This window comes from Carcharhinus amblyrhynchos, chromosome 1 (genome assembly GCF_965287045.1).
Source record: "Carcharhinus amblyrhynchos chromosome 1, sCarAmb.v2.hapA, whole genome shotgun sequence".
NCBI lineage: Eukaryota > Metazoa > Chordata > Chondrichthyes > Carcharhiniformes > Carcharhinidae > Carcharhinus > Carcharhinus amblyrhynchos.
Genome location: NC_137324.1, coordinates 56193423 through 56206578, shown reverse-complemented (window position 1 = coordinate 56206578; position 13156 = coordinate 56193423). Strand labels below are relative to the sequence as shown.

Below are 13156 nucleotides of genomic sequence, written 5' to 3'. Positions count from 1 at the left end.
GACCTGGATGGTATTCAGGCTCAGCCTGATAACTGGCAAGTAATACTTGTGCCACAAGTGTTGGGCAATGACCATCTACTTACTACAAGCAGCATCCGAAAGTTCTGATGACCCTGAGAGCAAAGAGGGGATATGGGAAAGCTCTAGCTGGTGGAATTAGGGAAAGATATTCTAAGTATATCAATGGAAAGAGGATAACCAAGGAAAGAGTAGGGCCCATTTGACACCAAGGGGGAAATCTGTGGGTGGAGGCAGAAAATATTGGTAATGTGTTAAGCAAATATTTCACATCCGTCTTCATCCACGAGAATGAGAAGGTAGTTATGAAACTCGGTGAGAGAAACTGAGGCTCGAGAGAAAATGATCGTAGGGAGTGACAAGATAATAGACATATTGGCGAGCTTAAAAGTGGACAAATGTCCAGGTCCAGATGAATTGTGTCCCAGGCTGTTATGGGAGTGAATTGTACGGGCTCTGACACAAATTTTTAATTCCTCCCTAGAGGACTGGAGAGCAATGAACATGATCCTAGTGTTTAAGAAAAGTTGTTGAGACAAGCCAGGAAACTATAGACCAGTGAGTCTCGCGGTTTGGAAACTACTGGAGAAAATTCTGAAGGAGAGAATGTATTTCCATTTGGAGTGGCGAAGTTTGATCAGGGATAGTCAGCACGGTTTTGTCAGAGGGAGGTCATGCCTAACAAATTTGATTGAATTTTTTGAGCGTATAACCAAGTGTGTGGATAAGGGTAATGTAGTTGGTGTAGTTTACATGGATTTCAGCAACACCTTTGACGAATCCCACTTGGGAGATTTACTAAGCAGGCTAATGCACATGGGATACAGGGTGATCTGATGAAGTGGATTCATAACTGACTTAGCGATGGTGATAGTTGGCTGCTTTAATGATTGGAGGTCAGTGACCAGAAGGGCTTCTTCTGCATTGTAGGATTCTGTGACCCAACAACATGCACTGAATCCCTATTATCAAGATCCTGGAAATATCATTTGACCAGAAATTTAGCTGAGATTCTGGATGCACCTTCACCATAGACTGCAGCAGTTCAAGCAGGGAGCTCGCTACCACCTACTGAAGGGCATTTAGGGATGGTATATTGTCTCCTGATGATATGGTGAAGGATATTAGTGTGTAGCTATAGAACATTTTAACAAAAGGAGGATGAGCAGCCAAAGGCAGTATCCCTGTTAGTACCCAATGATATATCCCAATGATATAAATACTGTGGCTACAAAAATAGGTCAGAGATTGGCAGTTCTGTGATCAGTAACTGACCGTCAGCTTCCCCAAAACTTGTCCACCATATACAAGGCACAAATCAGGGAGTGTTATGGACTATTCTCCATTTGCCTGGATGAGTCCAGCTCTAACACCATCCAAACCAAAGTAGCATGCTTGATAGCACTTCATTTATCCCCTTAAAGATTCACTCCTGCTAACGATGTATGGTGGCAGCAGTGTGTACTTTCTGTAAGATGCACTGCAGCAACTGGCTAAGATGACTTCTATTCCAAATCCATGAATCTGCCACCTAGAAGAGCAAGGGTAGCTGATACATGGGAACACCAAGCCACATACCATCTTGACCTGTAATTATATAGCTGTTCCTTCACTGTTGCTTGGGCAAATTCCTGAAACTCCCTTGCTAACAGGATTCTGGGTGCACCTTCACCATAGACTGCAGCAGTTCAAGCAGGGAGCTCGCTGCCACCTACCGAAGGGCATTTAGGGATGGTATATTGTCTCCCAATGACAAGAAGGATGTTACTGTGTAGCTGTAGAATATTTTAACAAAAGGAGGATGAGCAGCCAAAGGCAGTATTGCTGTTGGTACCAGTGAGGAATGAGGTCCTGCAAGACAGACTTTAGGCAGTTAGGGAATAAATTAATATGCAGGACCTCATGGTGCTAGTGAGTACAGAGGGAGATTGTGCAGATGAATGTTAATTTGTGTGATTGATCCAGTTAAACGTTTTGTCCCAGCATGTTGGTGGTGGCAGAGTCAGCATTACTAATGCTGTTGAATGTCAAGGGGTGTTGATTAGATTCTCTCTCATTAAAGATGACCATTGCCTGCCACTTATGTGGCAACAATATAAACTTGTCACTTGTCAATCCGTTATCCAGGCCTTTTGAGTTGCAAAAGGCACTGAACATTGTGTAGTCACTTGCAAGTGTCCCCTCTTCTGACTTTGTATTAGAGAGAAGGTCACTGAAGTAGCTAAAGATGTGTGAGTCTTGGACACAATGCTGAGAAATTCCTTGAGTGAAGTCCCGGAGCTGAGATGGTAGGCCTCCAGCATCCATCATCATTGTGCTAGGTATGACTCCAACCAACGGAGAGCTTTCTCTTTTTCTTGATGCCACGTTTGGTCAAATGTTGCTTGATGTCAAGAATAATTATTCTCATCTCATCTCTAATTCAGCCGTTTTGTCCATTTTTGCACCAAGGTTGTATTTGAATTTTATTGAATTCTTGATTTGACCCTGATGGATACCAAATGATTGTTACTAATTAAGTAAAGGTAAACAATCACCACAATCTTTTTAAATGGCTGAACAGAATCTCATAGGACATATAACATAGGAGTAGGCCACATGACTAAGTCAAAATTCTGGAACTCCCTAACAGCACTTTGGGAATATCTTCACAAAGACTGCATCATTTGAAGATGATGACTCATTACCACCTTCGAGGGCAATTTGGAATGGGCAGCAAATGCTGGCTTTAACAGTGACACCTATGTCCCATGAATCAATAAATGAAGAGAAATAAATGTTGCTGCAAGCATTGTTATGCCATGACTGTTTGAGTGATAACTTTGGTTTAAAATATTTTGACTGTTTACCAGTCTGTTTTAAGTGGCCACTGGCAGTCTTTTCAAACTACATATTTTGTATTCTTTGTGCTGATCAAAGCACTTCCTGGAAATACTTGCAATAATCTGATTTTTTTTTTAATGCTCCACTTTTTTTTTGCTCTCAAAATAGAGGGTTGTCATGTATCTCAAGATTTCCATGTACCATGACGATCATATTTGAAGTGTAATTTTCTGTGTGAAAACTGAAGATTTTGATACAAATTTGTGTGATAATGCATTTTACACTTGGTTCCACAATTGATTACTTTTTAACTGGCTGTCTCACTGAATAAAATTGAACATTTCTGAATCTGTTAATTTTAATGTTCATGTTATGTCGCAATTTCATATTTCAATTTTTGTTTAAAAATTTACGAGCATTTGAGGGTTTAAAAAAGAGAAATGGCTGATTTTAAAAATGCTATCTAATTTCGCAGGGCTTCTGTAATAGCTCTGTTCTTTCAGTTTCTAATTTGTTCTTGGGTCTACTGTGGGTAATAAGTATAAAAAGACACGCTGAAGGTTACATTTAAATGTATTGTCTCCTTTATAACCTGAATAATGTTGGAGCTTTCTGTTCTGTTAGTGACCTACCATGACACTGCAAGGCAACAAAGAGGAGTTTTTCTGTGCAAATTGCCAATCATAGCATGCAGGATTCCCCCAATCAGCTGTGTGCTCTGCTGAAAAGCCAGAGTTGACGGATGAGCCTGTTCAGTCAGCTGGTAGGAATGAAGTGAAAGCTTCCAGCAGGAACAAGGCAGAGTATATGGCTAGAAAAGGGGTGAGAATCACAAAGGGCCACGAATAACTGATGCTACTCAAGATCTGCCTGAGTCTGCCACAAACTGTATTTAAGTCAGGCTACAGAGCTTTATGTTGTCCTCCTGGTTGGCACTATGCAGTCGTGTTAGCAGCATAATATAATATTCTATAGGAAAGTTAGCTGGGTAAGTACTGTTGAATTGTGGTATATTTGTGAGAAGCAAACCAGTGAGCAATTCATCATGTGCTTGGAGTTGTTTGGAAGCATTTTAATAACGTTGGCAGTTTGTTGTTGATAATTCAAAGAGCTGCTGTATTTATTATCTATTTCCATGCAATATATTTACAAATGTTTAATTATTAAACTTGGGAATGGTGTTTTTTTTCTGTCGGCTGCTGCCAGATTGGGAGCTATTTTAATCCTTTTGTCGGATCCGAAATGCTCCTAATTAGTTAATGCGGATAAATGATATTTAAAAGCTGGTAGATGTTCATACATGCCTATGTCACCTAAGGGCTGTGTCAGATTGAATGTGTGAAATACTAAAATGATTGTTCAGCTAAGTACCACCAACAGAACCAAATAAGCCTTTCAGTAGAGTCCAGTGATATTAGATAAATTAGCTCATGTAAACTGCATGTGTGCTGGTTAACTGTTTTTCACACCCTCCCTTTGATTGTTTCTCAGTCTCAAGGGTCAACGATACTTAGTTTTTGTTTCTTTTTGTTGCTGCAGGAAATGCATTGTAATTACACAATTGTTCATTTGTCTTGAAAGGAAATTCTTTAGAGGATGTTTGTTCGCAGTGGTAGTACATATGTTTTGCTCCTGTAACAACTATAATTTACAATGCCTGCCTTTGTGAAATAGATACCGTGAACACACATTTCAGAAAGGAAGATGCACGTTTGCGTTTTCTTGTAATAAAATCACTGGCCTTTTTGCGAATTCAACTTTTCAACAAATAAGTTAGCAAAAGTTAGCAGACTTTTAATTGGTTTACAAGACTTTGTGACATTATACCTGTACTAAAAATTAATGCCTGTGCAATCTTTGTGGACATCCTTAACAATGTGTGAAACATGTGGCTTGTTCACTTCCTCCAAATCTCTAATTTTGTATTTATCTTGAATCTCAGCCATTCCACTTCACACCTTCGTATTCTGCATTACTGCAAGTGCTGAAAAACCTTAATGAAGAAACTAATACATTCAGAAAAATCATGAAGTAAATCTAACACATTTTGAAAATCCTTGTATGATGTGGGGCTTAAATGTCCTTTTTGGGAAAATCATTTTCCCCCCTTCCTTGAAAACATTGTCTTTTTGTTTTCTTCCCTTACCCAGTGATGTGCTGGGTGCTGTTCCATGGATGGTGGTAGCCCACTGGGTATTTTGTCTGAGTAGATCATATTTTGAGAGTCTACTATTGATGGCCCGAATGGCTGGTTACTTCTTTAACAGATGTTCATTTGCCACTGGAAAGCATTAGATTATAATCAACAGTAGAAAGTCTGGTAGTTTTTCTTTTGTCACCTCTTCCTCTTTTGAATCATAGGAGACTGAACTAGTTGCTGTGCCTACCAGACCTAAAGGCAAAATAGTGTGGATGCAGTGCCAGAGCTGCTCCTTTTCATAGCTGAAATCTGTTAAATAAGTGCAGACAAAGGATTTAACTTGGACCCTTCCTGATGATTGTTCATGCCCACAAATACTATATTTATCTACTTAGCCATTTGACATTTCCAAAACTTTCACTTTGCTAAAATCCTTGTCCTTCCCCCCCCGTCCTCGCCCCAATCCCTTTCCCTGATCGTGATTTCATATTGAGGAATAATGATTTTAGGACAGTTTCAGTTTCCTTCTGTTGCAGACCTTTGGGGCATAATTAAATGCTAATGGAAGGACAACATAATAGGAAGCTGTAATTTAAAATAGTCAGAACTATTAGCTGACAACCAGAGTATTGAAGCTTTTTCTCGGGTGTCCATTGTTTGCGTGCTTCCTTGCATTCCTTTCATCTGTTCCATGTCAAATTGATGGATGGAATACTATAACAACTCTTGTATATGTTGCTTAGAATGTAGAATATAACTTCACGTACATGGGAAAAAGTGAACAATGAGCCCAAGGAGTTATTCAAAGTGGTCAGCTGTGGGCTTAAAAAGGAACGATGAAGGACGAAAGGCTTACAGTGGGAATTTCAAAGCGTAAAAAACAAGGTCACCATTGGTGGGACTTTGGTGTAAGGAGCTGATTCAACAAACATTCTGTGGAAAGTTCTCTTGCTTATGGCCATTCTTTGAGTCCCATCGAGTGCTCTTGTCCTATGTGATGCTAGGATTTAGCTGAATGCAGGGTTATGTATACTGAAGCATGAGGGGAATGGGGTGGGAGTGGATAGAGCGTTATGTTAAAGAGGAGTGCTGTAGTTCAGGTTATTTAAATTACTTTTTTTTCGTCCTTTTAAATGTTAAATGTTCTTGAACAAAAAGAAGTTCTTCCATGAGATGGCCAATGAATTTGAATGCTGCAGTGCAATGTGGTTGGACAATAAATGCTCACATCCCATGAATATTTTTTTAAAAAAGCCATCAAGTCTATTCTGGTCAAAAATTTTTTTGACTCAAATTTTATTCTTGTCACTGGTTGGCCCTTTTTTTCCCTACTCCCCCTCTCAAAATAACACTTAATTGTATTTGTGGTTGTCATTACCTTTTTTTCTTTAGCACCAGCATGCACTACTCCAGCACAACTTCTTTCAAACCTGTCCAAAGAACGCAAGACCCATTTCAGCAATGCCTTAATTGTCAGATTTGTGTCAACTGCTGGTATGTTTCCAAAGCCCACAACAGCCCGATGGTGATTTGCTACAAAAATGTCAGGAGGTACACACCCTTTTGAAGAGTTGCTTCTAGTTACTGGAACTTAACCAAAATTAGGTATACGAAAGCTGGAGCTATTTCATCTTGAGCAATTATTTTATTGTTGAAGTATTAGTTTCTGTAAAGTTGTACACTGTTTTCTATTTTGTCCAATGACAATGGTATGAAAGCAATAGAGGTTGAAGATAAATTAATAATTCCATTTGCCACAACTGCAACAGTGCACTCTGAAGGAACAGGATATCACTTACAGCAACTTCCAGATTTCTGCATTTGATTGCTCATGCGGATGCCAAAAGTTATTGCCACTTTTACACATTAATAGGAACAAATACTGAAATTTTGCCATCATTATAATTGTACATCCTGGGCCAATTTGTTGTTTAGTTATCTTCCCAGTGTTAAGCCATGTCAGTGCAAGCTTTTTTGTGACTCTCTTGTAATTTGGATTGTCTTTTAGAGCAAGTTCCTAAAATCTGTGTCAAGGGTGGAGAAAATGTTAGAATACAAAGTATTTGACTTTAGTTAATTTTTCTCGGCACTAAACATAGTCTTTCTGTGTGCTGCTGGACTTGGGTTGAGGTAAACTGATGTTTTTTTTAAAGCTGCTGTCTCCAAACGTCATTCAGTCCCATTCTCAAAAGACTCCAGCCATCATTTAACTCATGTCTCGAGGTACACTTCCCTAATGAAACATCCTGTTCCTGCATATGGTGAGACCTGGATGACAACGTACAAACCAATGCTTAATTTGAGATCAGGCAGGGCCACTCTGCTCCATATTTCATTACAGCCTTCCTCCATACAAACAAAAAAAAAGCTGAAGTTCAGAGGTTAGCCAAAAGTAACTGCCCTAGATGTCGAGCCAGTGTTTTGACCATGTGTGACGTCAAGGAGCCTGAGCAAAATTGAAACAGGGGAAACCTCTCCCTTGGTTGGAGCCGTACCTAACACAAAGAGGCTGTCGTTGGAGGCTAATCACCACAGCCCCTCCATCATTGGCAGCAGTGAGTACCATCTACAAGATGCACCCCAGCAGCTTGACAAAGATTGCCCAACAGTACTTTCTCAAAAAAAGAGCATGACAAACTTCTGCTCTGCAGAATTCCTCTTTTTGGGGGTTGGGGGGGGACTACAGGCAACTGGCCCATGGAGGCAAACATCAAAATTTGGTTCAGTAGTCTTCAGGAAGTATCTGTGCCAAACTCTCATCCACTAGTTTCCCCTTGACAATGATGCTAGTTACATCTTTAATAAACTCCTGCAGGCTTGTCAAAATGTGATTTCAGTCTTATAAATCCATGTTAACTTTACCCAGCCTACCATTATTTTCTTAGTGTTCATCTATCCCATATTTTCTAATAGAAAATAATAGATTGTAGCATTTTCCCTCTACTGATGTCAGGCTAAGAGGTCTACAGTTCTCCCTGCTTTCTAAATTTGGGGGTACATTTTGCAATCTTCTAATCTGCAGGAACAGGTTCACAAATTCATCCAATGTCTCTTTATCATCTCTTTTGACATTCTGGGTTGTAGATCATCAGGTCTGGGGGATTTTATGAACTTTTAGTCTCATTAGTTACTTCAGTGCTGATTTTTACTGTGTTGCTTTCTTTCGGTTCCTCATTCTCAAGTACATCTGTTTTTTTTTGTATCTCCGTCCAAGATGACGGATACAAAGTATCTGCTCGGTTTTTCCGTTAGTTTATTCCCATTTATAAATTCTCCTGTCTCTGCCTGCAGTGGGCCCACATTTGTCTTTAATCTTATTACACGTCTATAGAAGCTTTTACAGTCCGATTTTTAAGTTGCTCGCTAGATTGCTGTCACATTCTATTCTCCTTTTATTTCAGTTTCTTGGTCCTCTTTTTTGCTGAATTATCAATTGTTCCCAATTTTCAGGCTTACTAACTTTTTGGCAACTTGATAAACTTCTTCCTTCAATAAAAGACAATCTATCTTGTTAGCCATAAGTGATTCATTTTTCCTGTTGGACTTTTGTGCCTCAAAGGAATGCAAATTTATTATAAACCATGGATGATTATTTAAATACTAGCCATTACCTGTCAATTTTCATAGCTATTAACGTAGATTCCCAATCTACTATAGCCAGCCCACGCCTCATATCTTTGTAGTTTCCTTTTGTTTAGCTGTAAGACCCTAATTTGAGGTTCAAATAGTTTCAAACTTCATGTAAAATTCTGTCCATAAGAGCTACTTTGTGGGTAGCATGGTGGTACTGTGGCTTTCACTACTGCCTCAGCGCAAGGGACCTGGTTTCGATCCCAGTGTTGAGTGACTGTGCTGTACGCATTTTCTATATGTTTGTGTGTGTTTCATAGAACATAGAACATAGAACATAGAACATTACAGCGCGGAACAGGCCCTTCGGCCCACAATGTTGCGCCGACCAGTCCTATTTTTTAAAAAAAACATTGACCCACTAATCTAAACCACTCCTTTTTCGTCCATAAACCTATCCACCAATCTCTTAAACGCCCCCAAACTAGGCGCATTTACAACTGCAGCAGGCAGGGCATTCCAGTCCCTCACCACCCTCTGGGTAAAGAACCTACCCCTGACATCCGTCCTATAACTACCCCCCCTTAATTTAAAGCCATGCCCCCTCGTGCTAGATTTCTCCATCCGAGGAAACAGGCTATCACCATCCACCCTATCTAAACCTCTAATCATCTTATATGTTTCTATAAGATCCCCTCTTAGCCGCCTTCTTTCCAGTGAAAACAACCCCAAATCCCTCAGTCTCTCCTCATAGGACCTCCCCTGCATACCAGGCAACATCCTGGTAAACCTCCTCTGCACCCTCTCCAAAGCCTCCACATCCTTCCTGTAATGTGGGGACCAGAACTGCACACAGTACTCCAAGTGCGGCCGCACCAGAGTTGTGTACAGTTGCAACATGACGCTGCGACTCCTAAATTCAATCCCCCTACCAATAAACGCCAAGACACCGTATGCCTTCTTAACAACCTTATCTACTTGATTCCCAACTTTCAGGGATCTATGTACACATACACCTAGATCCCTCTGCTCCTCCACTCTATTCAAAGTCCTCCCGTTAGCCCTATACTCAACACATCTGTTATTCCTACCGAAATGGATTACCTCACACTTCTCCGCATTAAACTCCATCCGCCACCTCGCGGCCCAGCTCTGCAACCTGTCCAAGTCACCCTGCAAACTTCGACACCCTTCCTCACAATCTACCACACCTCCGACTTTGGTGTCATCAGCAAACTTACTAATCCACCCAACTATACCCTCATCCAGATCATTAATAAAGATTACGAACAGCAGTGGCCCCAAAACAGATCCCTGAGGCACACCACTCGTAACCGAACTCCATGATGAATAATTACCATCAACCACCACCCTCTGTCTCCTATCTGCTAACCAATTCCTGATCCAAGTACCTAAATTACCACCAATCCCATACATCTGCATTTTCTGCAGAAGCATACCATGGTGACCCTTATCAAACGCCTTACTAAAATCCATATATACCACATCTACTGCCTTACCCCTATCCACCTCTTTGGTCACCTTCTCAAAGAACTCAATAAGGTTAGTAAGGCACGACCTTCCCGCTACAAAACCATGCTGACTATCTCTAATCACTTCATTACTCTCCAAATAACTATAAATCCTATCCCTAATAATTCTTTCTAAAACCTTGCCCACTACAGAAGTAAGACTCACTGGTCTATAATTCCCAGGGAAGTCTCTGCTCCCCTTCTTAAACAATGGGACAACATTCGCTGTCCTCCAATCATCCGGTACTATACCAGAGACCAACGACGACCTGAAGATCAGAGCCAGTGGCTCTGCAATCACCTCTCTTGCCTCCCATAGAATCCTAGGGTAAATCCCGTCAGGACCAGGGGACTTATCTATTTTCAACCCTTCTAGAATACCCAACACATCCTCTGTATCAACTACAATACTTTCTATTTTACACCCCTTCACCCCAGTGACCTCCTCAGCTACATTCATATCGTCCTGTGTGAACACCGAAGAGAAATAATGGTTCAATGCCTCTCCAATCTCTTCCGGTTCCACACACAACTTCCCCCTACTGTCTGTAACTGGCCCTAATCTTGCCCTGACCAACCTTCTATTCTTGACATACCTATAGAACGCCTTAGGATTCTCCTTAATCCTATCAGCCAAAGTCATCTCATGCCCTCTTCTAGCCCTTCTTAACTCCCTCTTCAACTCCCTCCTAGCCAATCTAAAGCTTTCTACTGCACTACCCGAGCCCTCAAGCCTCATCCGAACATAAGCCTCCTTCTTCTTCCTAACCAACAAATCAACTTTTTTCGTGCACCACGGTTCCCTAGCCCTACCAATTCCTCCTTGCCTGACAGGGACATACCTATCACAGACCCACAGTAGCTGCTCCTTGAACAAACTCCACATTTCAGACGTTCCTAGTCCCTGTAATCTCCTAGTCCAACCAATGCTTCCTAATTCTCTCCTAATGGCCTCATAGTTACCCTTCCCCCAGCTAAAACTACTGACCCGAGGTTCATGCCTATCCCTTTCCATCACTAAGGTGAACGTAACCGAATTGTGGTCACTATCACCAAAAAGCACACCAACTTCCAAGTCTAGCACCTGGTCTGGCTCATTTCCCAGCACCAAGTCCAATATAGCCTCACCTCTAGTTGGCCTATCTACATATTGAGTTAAAAAACCTTCCTGCACACTTTGAACAAAAACTGACCCCTCTAACGAGCTAGAGCTATAGCTATTCCAATCAATGTTAGTAAAGTTAAAATCCCCCATAACAATTACCCTATTACTTTCACTCCTAACCAGGATCGTCTCTGCAATCCTTTCCTCAACCTCTCTAGAACTTTTTGGAGGTCTATAAAAGACTCCCAACAGGGTGACCTCTCCTCTCCTATTTCTAATTTCTGCCCATACTACCTCAACAGACAAATCCTCATTAAACTTCCTCTCTGACACTGTGATATAGTCCTTGACCAATAATGCTACTCCACCCCCCCTTCTACCTCCTTCTCTACTCTGACTAAAGCACTTGTACCCTGGCACCTGCAACATCCATTCCTGACCCTGCTCTATCCACGTCTCTGAAATGGCCACAACATCAAAGTCCCAGGTACTGGTCCACGCTGCAAGTTCATCCACCTTATTGCGAATACTCCTCGCGTTAAAGTATATACATTTCAAACCTCGCTCCGCCCCACCCTCACAATGCCGTGCAATGCCATCCCCTTCTATGCCCCCCTCACTTTCACCCCCTCTACCCAGGATCCCACCTCTGGGTGCTCCAGTTTCCTCCCAAAGTCCAAAGATGAGTGGGTTAGATGAATTGGCTGTGCTAATTAGTGGATTAGCCATGGTAGATGTGCAGTGTTAGAATGGATGGGATGCTCATTCAGAGTCAGTGCACACTTGATAGGCTGAATTCCTCTTTCTGCACTGTAGAGATTCCATTGTTTTATGGTCCTGGACGGTTTTGGGATTCTTGACTAGTGTTAGAGCCACACTTATCGAAGCGAGTACTCCATCACACTCAATTTCTGCCTTGTAGAAGGTGGATAGACTTTGGGCAGTCAGACAAGATACTGGCTACAAAATTCCCAGTCTCTGACTTCCTTGTAGCCATAGTATTTATGTGGCTGGTCCAGTTCAGTTTCTAGTCAGTGATAAACCCCAAGATATTGAGACTATAGACTCCCTACAATACAGGAGGCTGCCATTCAGCCCATTGAGCCCTCACCGACAATCACCCCACCCAGGCCCTATTCCTGTAACCCCATGTATTTATTTTGCTAATCCCACTAAGGGGTTGTTTAGCATGGCCAGTCAACCTAACCTGCACATCTTTGGACTGCGGGAGGAAACTGGAGCAGACACGGGGAACATGTAAACTCCACATAGTTATCTGAGATTGAAATTGAACACGGATCCTTAGTGCAATGAAGCAGCAGTGCTAACCACTGTGCCATTGTGCTGCCCACAAGGAAACTTAGCAGTGGTAATACCATTGAATGTCCAGGGGAGCTGTTAAATTCCTTTCTGTGGAAGATAGTAATTGTCCGCACTTGTGTGGCTTGAATGTTAATTAAGTCGAAACCTGCACCTTCCTGGGGCCAATCTTTTAATCAGTGATGTGAGAGGCAAATATTGCCGTCTGATGCCATTTCCTTGGCAGTTCGTGGTTTGTTGTGGTTATAATATTTTCTGAATTCCACATATCATCCCAGTTGGCTTGTGGGGCAGTGAATAGATCAGGGAGAGAACAGAATGAGCTGGCAACACTTGCAGCAGTCTGAATAGTGTAGGAGATCCGAGCTTTAAGAAATTGCCACAAAATTGGATTTCCTTGTGCTTCCAATCCACTGTACAATTTACGTGTTATTGTGAACATGAGGCTGTTAAACAGCTACCAGAAGTTCTAATTATAACCTCCCCGAAATAGGTTAACCAAAACCATGAAGTTTGTGAGATACCATGTAACAAAATTGCAAGAAACCTTAGCTTCCATTTGTATGAGATGCAAAAAATCTTCTCTGGTTTTGCTCTTCCCTTGGTAATGTTAACCTATTTCTACAAAGCATAAATGTATATTATGCT

The 13156-nt window shown here is 41.4% G+C and overlaps 1 protein-coding gene across 8 annotated transcripts in view; it reads left to right on the top strand.

The window, feature by feature from the left end:
* Positions 1-13156, top strand: part of atosb (atos homolog b) — a 145530-nt gene that overhangs the window by 47615 nt on the left and 84759 nt on the right. The window contains exon 1 of one of the 8 annotated variants that reach the window (XM_080185247.1): positions 3667-3829. The exons of 6 other annotated variants lie outside the window; for them this stretch is intronic. The gene's annotated coding sequence lies outside the window, so the exon portion shown is untranslated. Of the gene's footprint in view, positions 1-3666; positions 3830-6423; positions 6533-13156 lie in introns of those variants that run through there. One more of the 8 variants, XM_080185186.1, reaches the window with a different exon arrangement.